We start from the raw sequence: 14,624 nt of genomic DNA on the forward strand, positions 1-14,624 counted from the left end.
AAAGAAAACAAGGACAGGCTCAGATCATCACATTTTAATCTCCTGCTCTGTATTGTCTCTGAACTGAGAAGGAATTTGGCCAGGGCTTTCTACCAATCCATCTTTACTGAAAATTTGTGCTGAATTAATTGGCACGCTCTGTAATGCTTCTCTACTTTTGCTGATAGTGATTACAGATCAGTAGAGAAGTGACTACAAATCATTGCAATAGCAACCTACAGATCTACAGATTACTACAGATTGCTCAGCTGCTTTACAAGAAGAGCAGAGAGCTGTTCTCCTGGAGAGACTGCAAGCAGGAAGTTCTCCTTTAGTTAATGGTCCCTACTGGAAGGGCTGGTTCAGGTTTCTCTAGTGTTCCAAGTACTTTGTTATGTCAAGGGGTCTTGCAAACCCAAGCTTAACAGCGTATTTTCTTTGCACACCAAGGATATGTACTTGCAAACAAAATGCAGTTCTTCAAACTAGACAGAAATATGTGTTGGAGAACACCACAGACAGGAAATGCCAGGAAAAATATGCCATAATTTTGTGAGGATGTACTGACATCCAAAATTAGCTGTATAGGTACTTTGAATAAGGCTAGCCTAATTTGGAACAAATTTAACCCCACAGCAGGTGGGGATAAGCAGTTCGTTTAGCAGCTGCTGCTGTTCAGTGTCTTCATTCCGCATCAGTTTTGGGCTGTCCTAAATGATAAACAGGTGATTTGATAACTGCTCATTGAACAATCAACTGTTGTTATATAAAGATGCTGAAGATAGAGGAGGTTTTGTGTGGTAGATGTATTTAGAAAATAAGAAATTTTGTAAGTTTTAATATAAAGGGTTAACTTAAGCTATTGATATAAAATACATAGCAGAGTGTTTTAAAATTTGAAAGCTGTACTGAATTAGTTTTCTAATTCACTAAGAGGGTATTTGCATCAAATCATCTGAGCAGCTGAGCCTGGAGCATTCCTACAGGAAGCTCCTCCAGTACAGAAGGCTGGGTATAAAACCTGCAGGTGAGTTCCATGGCATTCTAGTGCCATGGCTTTAAATAAATATGTTGAGTAGTAAAATACAATTTAAGTAAACAGCTAAAGTAAGTGATGAATTGAATAATCATTGCCGCGTCTCGTCCCCAGTTCGCAAGAGCAGATCCCCTGCCAGCCCCGGCTCGCTCTCCTCGGGGTGACGGGGCAGCGAGAGGCACTCCCTGCTGAACCCAGCTGGGCTTTAGACAGTGCCTGCGTGGCTCCGGTGATCCCACCGGCAGGGAAGGAGGCGACACTTCTGGGGGTAGGGCCAAGATTTATTGTGACTCCGAGGAGAGCCCCACAGCACCCAAAGAGGTCCCAGAAGAGAGCGAGCTCTGGGCCTGGAGCAGGCCCTGATATAGGGTGGGTGGAAACCCGATCAGCCAAAGGGAGAGAGATGGGCATGGCCCTCGAGGGAAGGACAGCCGGGTATCCACTGAGCAGGGAGGAGGGGAGGGACCCCAGGCCATCGTCCAGTCACCCAGCGACCCCCGCAGAAGCTTCCAGACAGAGGGGAAGGATGGACAAGTCACCTGGGGGGGGTCAGGGGCCTGAGTCAGGGTTTTTGGGATTGATGGACACACAGGTGCTGATGGGAAAACCTGGGATGAACCAAAAGGGCACAAGGGGGGTACAGAGGGATAAAGCATTTTGAACATACGTACAGTGGAACCTAAAAACACGACTTCACAAATCATTCAGAAGTTCCCTGCAGTGTGGGCTTGAACCCGTTCTGGGAGAAGTAAAAACAGAACCTGATTTTTGTTTCCTACACCCCCAGTGGATGTCATGTCCCTCAAGCCTGAGGGAAGCTGAACTTACAACAAAGCTTGTGAACCCAGTTCAGCCCATTGGAGGTTCAGAGCAGCAGAGTCTAGGGAGCGCTGAGGTGACATTGGTGTGGGCATTTCAGTGCCTGGAACAGTAGCACTGGTGGCAGGCAGAATCCACCTGTCTCTGCCAATGTGCTGAGCTGCTGGCAAAGGGCCTTACACAGGCTCCTTGGGTTCAGTGGGTCTGGGCCTGCTGAAGGGCCGTGAGTCTGTCTTTAGTTGTTGCTTTATAACTTGTACATCTTCTAGCATAGGCAACTTGTGTCTGCTTTGGTAATGAGCCAGTCAAGCTTATTTTTGCTTGCAAAGTACTCTACGGTTCAATACTTAAGGCTCAGTACAATCTGTAGGCACAATAGAAGGCTAAAGTATGTCCAGCCAGAGCATGCAAAAGATATGTCTTAGCAGTTCTGTTTCCTTTCTGTATCTTTGTTCTCTTTTAATAAAGTTTTAATTGTAATGCTTCCCATAACCACTGAGAAATTAACTTGGTGGGCAGGGGTATGGATTTGAGCTACTACCAGGGAGACAGGAAGTACTCACTGCTCAGTAACTTATTAAAGATAGTTAACAAGTTAATTAATTAGCTAATTGAGCTCAGTAGGGTTTAAAAAGCTGATGCTTTGAGTCTGCCTAGCAGCATTTTCCAGCACTATACAGACCTGTTTTAAACTTGTCTTTGTGCTGTTTCTGGGGAAAGAGCTTTTTGCCAAGTTCGATATGCGTTGCTTTCTGCTGTGTGCCCTGCACCCAGGGACGTTCAGCAGAAGACAGTGACGCCAGATCTGAGCCCAGACCTGCTCTGGGAGCTCCCAGAAGTGCCCCTTTGCTCCTTGGCTCTTAGTGAGCTGTACTGGCTGCTTACCTGTGGAAGGCTTTATGTTCCTGAAGCTGTTTACCTGGACCCTGTCAAAACCAGAAGTAACAGAAAACAAAGCCAGGGAAAATGTTGGTTTTTCACTTTTATTATCTAATATGCTTTCAAAATCCACTTCAGAATCTGGAAGGGTCTCGCTTAAGAGCATTTTGATTGCATTGCAGTCTACATGCAATGATGCCTAACATAAAATGGAACACCTGCTTTAGACTGAATTAGGGATAGGTTTGCTACAGATGCCACTAAATTCATCACAAGGCAGTGGGAATGTTATGTCATTGTGTGATCTGTTATTTCTGCAATTTTGCACAGTAGGAGCATCTGCCTTTGGGAAGAATGCCATTAATATTCTTGTTTCTTATATTTTTTAGCTCTGCTTTCCAGACTTGATTGTCTTCAAATTTGTGCATCACAACAGGTAAGTCAGGTTTTTCACTGAAATAAGTCACATTTATCGAAAAAGTGCACCACCTGCCAATGTGAGTAAGCCATGTTATGTGTTCTTTATTTCTGTCCTCCTTTGCGTTTAGTGTTTGCATTTTGTAGCCATAAAAGAGAGGGGAGAAGGGAAAGAGAGCCGGTTACATCACATATTTTCTTGCATAAAAATTGGGGTTTGTATGACTTTAAAAATCCTTTTTACAGATTACACAGTAAAAAAAAAGTCATTGGGATATGCTATTTAGAAGTATGAGGGCCTTTAGTTGTGAAAAATCACCAATGAAAATGCTGACATTTTCACTAAGCTTTTTCTTGAAGAAAATTGATGTTGGAGCACATTTCTGTACTTTAATCTGAAACATTTTATTGGAAAGAATTATAAAAAGGGGATGTAGACTAAATGTTTTTTGATACTAGAAATGTATACAAAAGGAGCTTGTGGTTTTGTTTTATGTCACAGAAACCTACCTGGGCTTAATCAATTACCCCTTCTAATTAACTTTCCTTGAGGGAATTTGGCACTTGTTTCATTAGTTAAGGTTTTTCATAGTTATGTTTTTTGCAGAAATATCTGTAAAGAAAAAGGGAAAAAAAGTAAGTGCCACAGAGGATTAATGTCCCGATCATAAATCTGCAAGCAAATTTGAATTTGTTCTAAACTATTTTGTACTTCTGACAGTGACAGAAAAGCAATGTTGGTAAACTGGAGCAAGTTTTGTGTTTGTGAGATTTTTTTTTTTTGTGTGTTACATCTGGCAAGATCTCTGTGGCCTGCAGTTGGTACAGCTTTGCTTGTCAGGACCAGGTTACTTGGGAAGCCAGTTGCTGGATTTACTCTCTTCTGGAGACTAGGCTTGGCATTCCCATCCTGTCCTCTGTGTGGATTTGTGTAAAAGTTCTCTCATAAACTCATTTAATTTCTTTGTTTACAACATAAACCCCAAGTATCCTTAATCTGCCAGGAGTCTGGAAAGATTTAGATCAGTAGTGGCTGTTAGTACTGTGTCCTGGGTCAAGGTGGCTAAAACCTGTTTATCTCTTAATTATGTCTTTCTGAATGGCATCACTCACCCTTTCAAACAAATCTTCCTTTTCTAAAATATCTTCAAATATATTTTTTAAGTCTTTCTTTTCAGAAGCTAGAAGGAAAGCATGGTTTTAAATGTGACCAAAATCGATTGCAGGGGAAAACCCCTGTCTTATTCAATCTTGTCTTATTTCAATTTTACTGTGGTTTTGGTGTCTTAATCTGACATGCATTGTAGCTTGGGCAGAGTAGTCAAGGCCCTGTCTTTCCCAGCTCCTGCTCTTCCTGGGGTATTTCTGGGCAAAAAGGTGAGGTGGATGTCTTTTATTCAGGGGGCTTTGTCTGCCTTAGGGCCACAAGCTGCAGCTGGGCTGCTGGGATCTTTCATGGGGAAAATAGACAAAAACTTACACAGCAGAGCTTTTCCTGAGGATGCAATGCTGGTGTGGAGTTGGGTGTAATTTTTTACATTATTATTCCTGCGTTATTTTACATCTTATTGCAGAAGCTATCAGCTTCTTGTTCCTTTCCCTAGTAAGAGGTTTTCTGAATGGCCGAGCCTTTTGGGTCTCACCGGGTAGCAAGTGCTCTTTCTCCTGCAGTCCAGGCTTCAGGGGAGGCAAAAAAAAAAGCCAAACAGAAGACCTGAGAGGGATCACATGGATGGTGTTCTGAGGAAACCACTGAATAAATGTTTGTGACAGAGTTCTTTAAATGTGCAGTGCTTTTCCAAGTACCCTGGGAGGCAGCATGCCTCATTGACTGGGGACATTCATGGCTCTATTGAAAGATTGGGAGAATGAATAAACAACACTTTATTTAAACAAACAAAACAAGAAAAAAGCAAAACCCACCTCCTGGGAACTAGGAAGCAATGGTGTTTGCTTTGATCCTTTATTTGCACAGTGGGTAGACATTTTAATCTCTCTTATTCCACTTACAGAGGCAAGTACATGTTGCCCATTTCACTTTTGTTTCTGGGTTTTCTGTTCCAAGTATTGTAATTCATGTAGGATTGCCTGGAAATGCAAAGTTTGTTCTTGATTTAACTAACTGTGCTCTCAGTTGCTTTTGGGTAAGGCTTTGGCCTGTATCTGATGGAAGGGATAGAACACCCCTGTGGTGTGCTGTGCATGATGAGGAGATAACAGGAGTAATATTTACATCTCGTCTAAAGCCTCTGGCTGAGGATTCTTGTAGTTCAGCATCCCTGAGATTAAACTTGTGAGGATGGATTTATTTCAATTAAACCTGTAATCTGATCTGTGCTTCTAAATGAGTGTGATGATGCCATGTAGTAATGGTGCTCTTTTTTTCCCCCACTTTGGGGGGACTCAATGATGTAAGGATTTGAAGCTTAACAGCGTGAGACCATTCACCAGATCCACATGATAAGTAATGGAACAACTTACTAGGGGCAAATATCACTTGGAGATATGTGGCAATTGGAGATGTACCTGATGAACCTCAGCTTTCTTGCCTTTCCTTCCCTCCTCGGTCTCCAACCCTGCTAATAAGCAAGATCAGTAAGTTTGATTTCCTGTCTTATTCTGCTTCTCTGGCATAAACATATCCACAAGGCAACATTCATATGGATGTCTTCATTACTTGCTTGCATTCTTATCAGAAGTTAAAATCTTTGCTCAGCTGAGCCCTTCAGTTGCCCTGGCTACAGGCACCTTGTATATTAATGCTTTCTCCTTATCAGAACCTGTCGGTAACTTTCTTTTGAAAGAAGAAAATGGCAATTTCACTAGTCTTCTTGGTTTTGATAAAAATCAGTGGTATCTGAGCTGCTGCTGGTAAAGATTTCTTAGCTCTTGTGGTGAAATTTGTTTTCTAGAGTTGAAAGGAAAACACTTTTAAAGCTTGTTGCCTGGACACTGATGGCTTGAACCCCCAAAGTCCTCCATTTGTTTTTCAGGTCTGTCTAAAATAACAGATTCCTGGCTGTCTCAGCTCCCTTCTGTTCAGCTGTGTGTAACCAAATTTAACAGGGGCTTTTTCTTCCACACAGCAGCTGAGGGTGAAATCATCAATTCACCGAGGTTTTGTTGGGCTCTGGAAGCTCCCTGTGGCATAATGCAAAGCTGTGTATTGTGGGGATTTAAGACATCAACCTCTGGCTTTGAGTGAGCACAGGACGGACTGGTAGCTTGTTATTTCATGTGACTGGCTCCTGGAAACACAAATGGCATCCAAAACTGATGGATGTCATTCCCAGCCTGTACTCAACCTCAATTAACACTGTTTCAGTATTTTTAAATGCTTTCTTAATGAAATTTGGCTGTTAGTGGTTGCACCTGATGAGATCACCTGGCGAGCTCGTGCTTGCAGGAGAAATCTTTCTGCCACTAACAAGGGGATTGCAGGGCTCACCATGGATGAAAGGAGGGGTGTTTGCATCAGTCTGGGGGTTGGGAGGGGCTGGAGGAAACTACTGGGGAGTTTTTGAGGGCCTTCCAGAGATGAGCCCTGGAAGCTATGCAGCTCCAGCCACTGCCAGCATCCTCAGCAAGGTGCATTTTATCGGATTTTGAAAAAGCTGATTATTTTTTGAGGGCTACAGAAAAACTCTGCTTTGTAAATGCTAACTTGTTTGTCTGATGCTAAAAATCCTGGATCTGTCTTGGATTACTGCCTCATAGACCACAACTTTGAAGCCAGTGTATCATAACAAATTAATTGAAACATCTGCTTTGTAATAGTCACACTTTATTTCTTGGAGTGATGAGCCACCACTATGCAATTTCAATTTATTTGGGGATATGTTGCCATTTAGTATTTTGATAACTTGCCAAGGGTTAGGTGACTGAGTTTTCCAGCAGCATTAGCACATGAAACTCTGAATTCCTTGGGTTTGTTCCTTTGAACTGTTATTCCATATCACTGGCACACTGAGTCAGCTGCAGCTATTTGGCAGTATCCCTGGAATATGGTATGAACAGTTTATTCTGAGAAGTTGCAAACTAACCGTGATGTATTCTTACTCTGCAGTCCTACTTCTCCAACTCATTACAGCTTATTCCAGCTGGCTCCAGAGGCCACATGCTTTTTGCTCTTTTTTTTCCCCGGGAAGTTTTTGGTGAAATATGTCAGTTCTCCAACCTGTGGTACCAGCACATCTCTCAAGAGGTGTCGTCAAGAGGCCCTGCAAAGTTTCATGAGGAAAACCTGCTCTGTTCAGACATCTGAATAAGGAAAGGGATCTTTGATGACAGTAGAGCAAAGGTTAACCTTCTCAAAAATGGCACACACTAGAGCCAGGGATGAAAAATGAGATTTACAAGACTGTGGATGCATTAAAAGTGAAACATTTCACATATAGAAAAGTCACTGTATTTACTGACAGAGCTCCCAGCGATGTGCAGAGACACAATTCCAATAAGGAATGCTTTTAGTTTTACAAAGCATATTTTGGCTGGGTTTTTTATCCTGCCCCTGCTTCCTGTGAGCAAGAGTGATTGACTATGGGAAAAGCTATGGAGTAGGAATTCCTTAGATGAAAATTGTTTGGTGGCAACAACTTTTGCCAAATTAGATCCCTGAGTTTTATATACCCTCTAAAGGGATATTTAAGTGTCTCTCTTTAAATCATAACCAGCATATTGTGGCAGTGAAAGGCATTATTTTAGGATCAGCTAGTTCTAAGCCTATGTGCTTTTTGGAAGATGTAACCTCTGGGAAGGAAGGGATTACTTCTGAAAATACCTCCAAGGCTGCTATCAGGACAGAAAAGTGCTTCCAGGCTCCTTGCCAAGCTCTGGAGTTGCATCTGTCCCTTTAGAGTATGTTTTGTTAATGCTAGGGAGATGCGTGCTCTTGTATGTGTTGTCTCTTCTAACTGGAGTAAGAGAAGTGACCTTTCAAAGGATAATTAATTGCATTTTCCTTCCTATTTTGTTTATTGGTTTCCTACTGAACCTAAGCTGCAAGTGCAGATATCTGCTGGCTCTGTCAAACTGTACCTTCATCTCCTCAAGGCAGCAAGTTACAAATTTAAAAGATATAATATCTATTGATCATAAATGAGGGGCTAAGTGGAAAGTTATTTTTCCAAAATACCTAGGTATCATGCACTTGTGGAGAAGTTCTGAGTAATAAACAAACTTATAATTGCAGAATTTCTGTACCCAGTATATAATCAGGCAATAGCAAAATCTGAGGGCTCATTTTCAGGTCATTTTTATGTGGAATACTTTTTTTCTTCTTTGTTTATTCTGGCAGCAATGGATGGAACTGGGGAGAGGCCAGGAATTCAGGTTCCATTCCAGGCACTAAAATATGCTTTCCCCATATGACAATGGAACAAGCTGGTTTTTGTAGTGGGTAATTGGAGCACTTAGGAGAGCAGGCAGCCAGTGGTGTGAGTGCTCAGAGGAGCTGGGAATTCTCAGAGGAGATCTGGTGCCACTGTTTGCAGGAGCAGTGAGAAGGGCTGGAATAGCTGGGTCAGAAACACAGGAGAGCTTCACGGGGGAGGAAATGGGCACAATTGCCATGCAAGGAATAACTGGAAGAAAAATCCACGGAACATTCAGCTGACAAGTGATCCAAATGGAAATTATAATGGTCATGGAAAGAAGGCCCTAAACATCTAGGGAACTTGCATGGGAATTTTGAAAAGTTTGCTTCCAAGTTCCTCCCTTCAGATATGGGCCCTAAATTGTCTTAATATGCTCATCAGTTTGGGGTGTTATTTCTTTTTGATGCTGCCATTTTCTATATGACTTTTCAATTTCTTCAGAGAGTCAAGGAAATGTATCAATACTTCAAGGAGGAGCAGAATTTCAGTCTGTGTTTATAGAAAATTTCAGTATATGCCATTTAGACACAACACTACTCTGACTCCTACTGAGCTTTCTTTATGTTTGAACTTAAAAGTTTTTCCCTTTTGCACTTAGATATCTGTATTAATATATTTATTTATGACTAATAGCTGGCAAGTTTCCAGCACGTGGAAGTGTCTGAAGAAACCTTATGCAGAGCTACATTTTCTACAGCGGTGGGAAGGCAGAGATAAACTGCACTTCTGATAACAGCACCTTTTCTAGGAATTACTAAAAGAGAACACAAGTGACACATCTTTGTATTTATTTGTGTTAGAACTGAATGACGTGCTTGATTGGCTGCTGAGCATTCTGCGGTGTGTACCCATTAGGGCTTTGGCAATGTCAGCTGTGAGCTATGTCACCTTCCTCTTGCTGAACAAACTTCCTACAATCTTCTCAAAGGGAATGTGAACACAAGTTCCGTTCCAAACAGATTGGTCTAGCTGCCTTATATGGATTCAACTGTGACAAAACCAAGGACAAGCTGAGCTTTTGGCAGTATTACAGTCTAAGTGGGAATGAGGAAAAAAAAAAAAAGAAATAGTATTATAAGAGTTTTAGGAGTCCATTATCAATTACTGGAAACAATTCCTATAACGAAGTTGTGGAGGTTTAACAGATTTTAGGTGTTCAATGAGAGTCTATGGGCAGGTCTAAGAATTAGACTTAGATGATTGCTTGGAGAGTATCTCCAAACAGTTTTGGCTTGGTTCATTGACTGAGCCCTGCACAGTCCTCCAACTTCAATTAAAAGCAGAGACATCAAACATGCCTATAATATTTGAAGACTTCTGCCATGCAGAATATTATGTAGTTGTAACAAAATGCAGACCATTCCCTGTGCTTTTCTTGCTTAACATAAATATTTGTGTAGTCACTGTATGACACATTATAAATATTAAGCATATTAAAAATCAATCTTACTAACAATGCCTAGCAGCTCTTATTCATGCTTTGAAGACTGACAGTTAATTGTCTATTATTTAAGCAGCAGTTGAACCATCTTAGCATGCTGAGACCTTATGTGCTACATACTTGTAATGACAAATAAAGCTGCACTGATCTTCAAAGCGGATGGCAGGGATAAATGGGCTCTCTTGAAATTTGAACACTGTATAAAATATCAGATTTTTCTCCAGGCAGGTAAAAGTCACTTCACAAAAAAATAAGGCAAAAGACATGACTACTCATATTGAGAATCTAGAGAGGCATGCTCAGCAACAAAACAGTGTAAATCAGCTTGAATTAACTGGAATATTCAGGACTTTTTTTTCTGAAGACAGATGCTTCTAATGGTGGGGAGTAGAAAAACCAAACCAGAAAACAAAAACCTTCCCCTAGGTCCTTGAGATGTACCAGTGGATGGAGAAGTTGATGCAGTAAGAATTTGAAAGGTAAAGGAAGTGTGTGGGCTTACTGATTTTCTTTTTGGTTTTGTTTTGATTTTTTTTTTTCCCTCCCACAGACAGTACCTATTATACATGGCATTCTGGACACAGTTCTGGGAATGCTTTGACATCATCTTCATTAGATGGAATTGTTTTCTTGCTTTATTATGTTATATTACTCACAGGTAGAGGCAAAAAAGGTTACAGCAGCAGGTTGTGCAGGTGTGGTCTGGTTGTAAAGATAAAACTGTACTTGAAGTAAAACTTCTCCCATGGAATATGATGGATTTGAAAACTAAATTAGGAGTTGTAATTAAACAAGGAATGTTGCATATCTTTAAATGTGATCTTCAACAAGGAATGACAGGAGAAACAGGAAAATTGTGTTGAAACAAATACAGAAGCAAATAATGGTTTAAGAAACAACTGTTTGTCTAAGCTAACTAAATCTTTTTATACACCAAAAAGACTGTGATTTTTGTCAATGCTCTTGGTGAAATGACTCGTTTTGGGATTCCAGTTGGGATTTTTGTGTATGTGAAATTAGCCACATGTTCCCTGAGAACTGCTGTGACAGCTGTAGTCCTGCTTTAAGCAGCGCTGGGTAATTTCTTTCTGGGAGCTGGTTAGGCCTTCTAAGTGCCTTTGGGGGTGTTCAAACACATTTCTGACAGTAGTGTTACTTTTAAATCATGAACTAGAAAGGGAGGGAAAGGAAGCACAAGACCCACAGCTCTGTGACACAAATCATGAGCTGTGTGCAGCTGTTGGCTTTCCCTTCTCTCTGGGCAGTTTGGGCTGAACAGCAATGACTACAGCAGCTTCCAACTAGACTTAATATCAAAGCAGCTGAGAGGCATAACTGGTCCTTTTTGCATGTTGCAATCAATGCAGCTTTGCAGAGGCTGGAAAGGAGAAGTGTGAAAGGGAATAATTTGCCTGTTTCCTGGTCTTTTCCCTAAATACTGTTCTCTTTGTGAAGCTACCATTGAAATCTTGCTTCTGTATCACAGGGAAATTCTTCTTTTGCTCCACCATTCCATGTCCAGGTGCAATTTCTTAACCATGCCCTTTCCTGATCAGTATGGATCAGTACCAGTGCAGGACTGATACAAGAATAAAATATAGATGTATGAATCATAAAATTGCTACAATATATAAAATCACCTAAGACAAAGCTCTGCTCTGCCTGTCCAGGCAGGCCTGCTTTGTACATCCATCAACAGAGCTCTTTGGCCAAGGAAAAGAAAGAAGAATGGTCCTTCAAACAGACTAAAAATAGCAACAGTGGAAAACAGACCAAAAGCAATTTTACTTCATTGAAAACCAAAGGAATGCTGAGTTTCTATAATGGTATTTTCCATTGGATTCAAATTGCCCCCTTTACAGCATTGGTCATAAATACTGTTTTCATTACTTCAGTGATATTATTGTACATCTGGACTAAAGGTGATCATTCTTGGATATTACTGGTGGAATGTGTGCTGGTGCATTTGCAGGAATGGATTGTGCACAAGCTGGGAGGGAGAAGCAAACTTCAAACTACCACATTAGAAACTACATGTGGTAGTTTTTAAATTATTTGAAAAAGTTTTCTGTTAGGCTAAATGGGAAGCCAGGTATATTTATAGTTTTGTTTCTCTGCTTTCTTAGCTCTTCTTTCTGGTCTTGCAGGAGTGGTGTCCTAATTAAAACATTCTGCCTTCTGAAGCCTGTTGAACATATGTCAATTGTGTTTTTAAATTAAAAAAAGGTCAAATAAAATGGAATGAAGAAAGTCTGTTGGAAACTTTAAATTTCTGCTTTATGTTTAGATGTTTGGTGCAGTTTGTTTCTCTAAATGCCTCTGTATAATTAAATTATTAACTGTTTTGTGTGTTTTAACTGTATGCATTAAAAATAATTTTCTAGTATAAAAATACAGAATTATACTCTCTTATTGAAACAGAAACTGTAATTTAAGATGGCTTGATGTGGTAATGTGGATATTCTGTCTTTAGATGGAAATCTTCGAAAAATCTGTCTCAATAAAGAGCTGAAGTTTATGTGTCCTAATTGTTAACCTTGTTTCTTTGAACATTAACAATTACCATTAATGTCATGGGAGTAAGCTCAAGCTTTCCTGTAGCTGATGGATTCACTAAGTGCAAGACTTTGGTTGCCCTTTCTTGTGGGTGCAGTGCTTGTCTGGTTGGTTGTAGCAGGTAAAGAGCCCCTCCTGTGGTGGCTTTTCCATTTCCATTGCCTTGTGAGTGCTGATGGCAACTCATCCAGGTGTCCTGCAGCTCCTAAGATATCTGGAGGAGCTCAAGTGTTTGTTGTGGCTTGGAGTGTGCTGTCTGAAGGTGTGGCCCTGGCCAAAAAGGAAGGTGGAGGGGAGGAGGTCAGGTTGGGATGAGCTGGCCCTCACCCTGACTCCTTTCTGCTGTTTATTTGGGACAGTGTTCCCCTAGGAAACCAGGAAACCTGAAATGCCCCTGTGTCTCATTGTTTCTTACCTCTTTCGACTCTTCCACGTGTTGGATTTTTTTTTTTTTTAAAGCAGCATGTTCTAATGCCCTGGGGCTTTCCATGAGGACTACCAGCATTAACATAATGTAAATACATGACAGTCAAGTCCTCTCTGTCCAGAAATCCTTTCAAGTTACATCACTGCTAAAGCCTGACAGCCTCAGAGTCATGAGTGCTTTAATCAAAGCAGCTGCTCAGCAGTGGTTGTAAACTTGTTCGAGTGGGGCAGGTAGCTCTTGGCACTGGAAATGATCTTTCTTCTGCTTATGTGAAGTGCAGGTGGAGTAGATTAATACCTTCCTACCGGTGTACTCCAGCTGGCTGGCTTCGCTTGTAAACCACTGGATGCTGGGTAGAAAATCTCTTTTAATAGCCAAAATGGCTGGCAGACCCAGTGCAGGTACAAAAATTTGAAGAATTCTTTCAAGATCTGTGAAGGAACTACTATCTGGATCACTTAGACAATGAGCTTCACGCACCACTGCACACTAATCAGTAATTCCAGGCTAAGCTGCTAAAGGCAAAAGTATTAGCATAATCTGTTAAACATTTACCTATTAAAATAGATAAAGTCTTTGCTAGAATTCATCTTCACTGTTTGAGCTCCTAAAAAAGATTTTGCAATGCCATACTTTGCAAGTATATTAGAGGAGCAGGGCTAGACAGAGCATAATTATCTTAGTAACTTATTTTGCAACTTCCCACTTCTGTAATTGACACTGGAGGTAGATTTCTCCCACTCTTCCATACTTAGCAATGAAAAATACCTGGTTTAAATGTCAGTGAATTGACATTTAACCATCCCGTGTACTGCAATTGCAAATACAATACAGGTTTATCATCCTCTGAGCAATTTTAGTCTGCTCTAGCACAGATTGTGCTGAAGGGAGGTAATTGCCATACTGAAGTAGCAGCAACAGAAGTTTCACTAGAGCTGCTCCACTGTAAATTTGGTTGGAGGAGCTGTGGAACTGAGGGCTTTGCTGTGCACTGTTTTAGTGGTGCTTTAGGATACGTTACCCAGCCTGATTATGAGGAGAATGTGGTGATGTTGGAAGGATCTGTAGGGATAGAATGGAGAGAGGTCTTTAAAGTAGCATCAGGTTACTCCTGAGAGAGTATGAACTCATCCAAAAGAGCTGTGATAGATGTTCATTTGGAACCGATGCCAAGTGCACAATATAAATCTTGAGTTATTTAAAACAAACATCAAAGCCTTTAAAATCCTGAAATATGTGACTGTTAAATATGCTTTTAAAAAGAATGCAAAAAATATAGAAGACAGAATGGGAAGGAATTTGCAGATACTGAGATAAATATATAAAGAAAATATGTTCTAGGAAACAAGAGCCAGGTGCCTGCCAGCAGAAACTGTTGCAAAGGTACAGCTAAAATGAAAAACAGTGAGAGTGTGAAGAAGGTAATGAGGAATAAACAAGTAATGTCTGCACTGGTATCTGAAGTGCAATGAGATTACATGTGTTAGTTATAAAATCCTCTTTCATTATTAAAAAGATCATTTCAGCAACAGACACAATTTTGAGTAAAGAAAACGTCGACAATGTTTCACAAGCTAGGTATTTTGTCCTTTTGAAGTTTTTTAATTAAGTGCAGAGTTTTTTGAATTATTATATTAAAAACTAAGTAGTTATTCACAGGCAAAGTAATTAATAGAAAATGTGAATGGTTACTGC

General features: G+C 40.6%; 1 long non-coding RNA gene across 1 annotated transcript; it reads left to right on the top strand.

Annotated features, from left to right (window-relative positions):
- The first annotated feature begins 1,832 nt into the window (after positions 1–1,832).
- Positions 1,833–10,427, top strand: LOC128811388 (uncharacterized). Its single transcript, XR_008438329.1, has 3 exons — positions 1,833–1,910; positions 3,103–3,149; positions 10,373–10,427. It is a non-coding gene; the product is annotated as an uncharacterized LOC128811388 (long non-coding RNA).
- Positions 10,428–14,624: the final 4,197 nt, after the last annotated feature.

This window comes from Vidua macroura, chromosome 9, assembly GCF_024509145.1.
Source record: "Vidua macroura isolate BioBank_ID:100142 chromosome 9, ASM2450914v1, whole genome shotgun sequence".
NCBI lineage: Eukaryota > Metazoa > Chordata > Aves > Passeriformes > Viduidae > Vidua > Vidua macroura.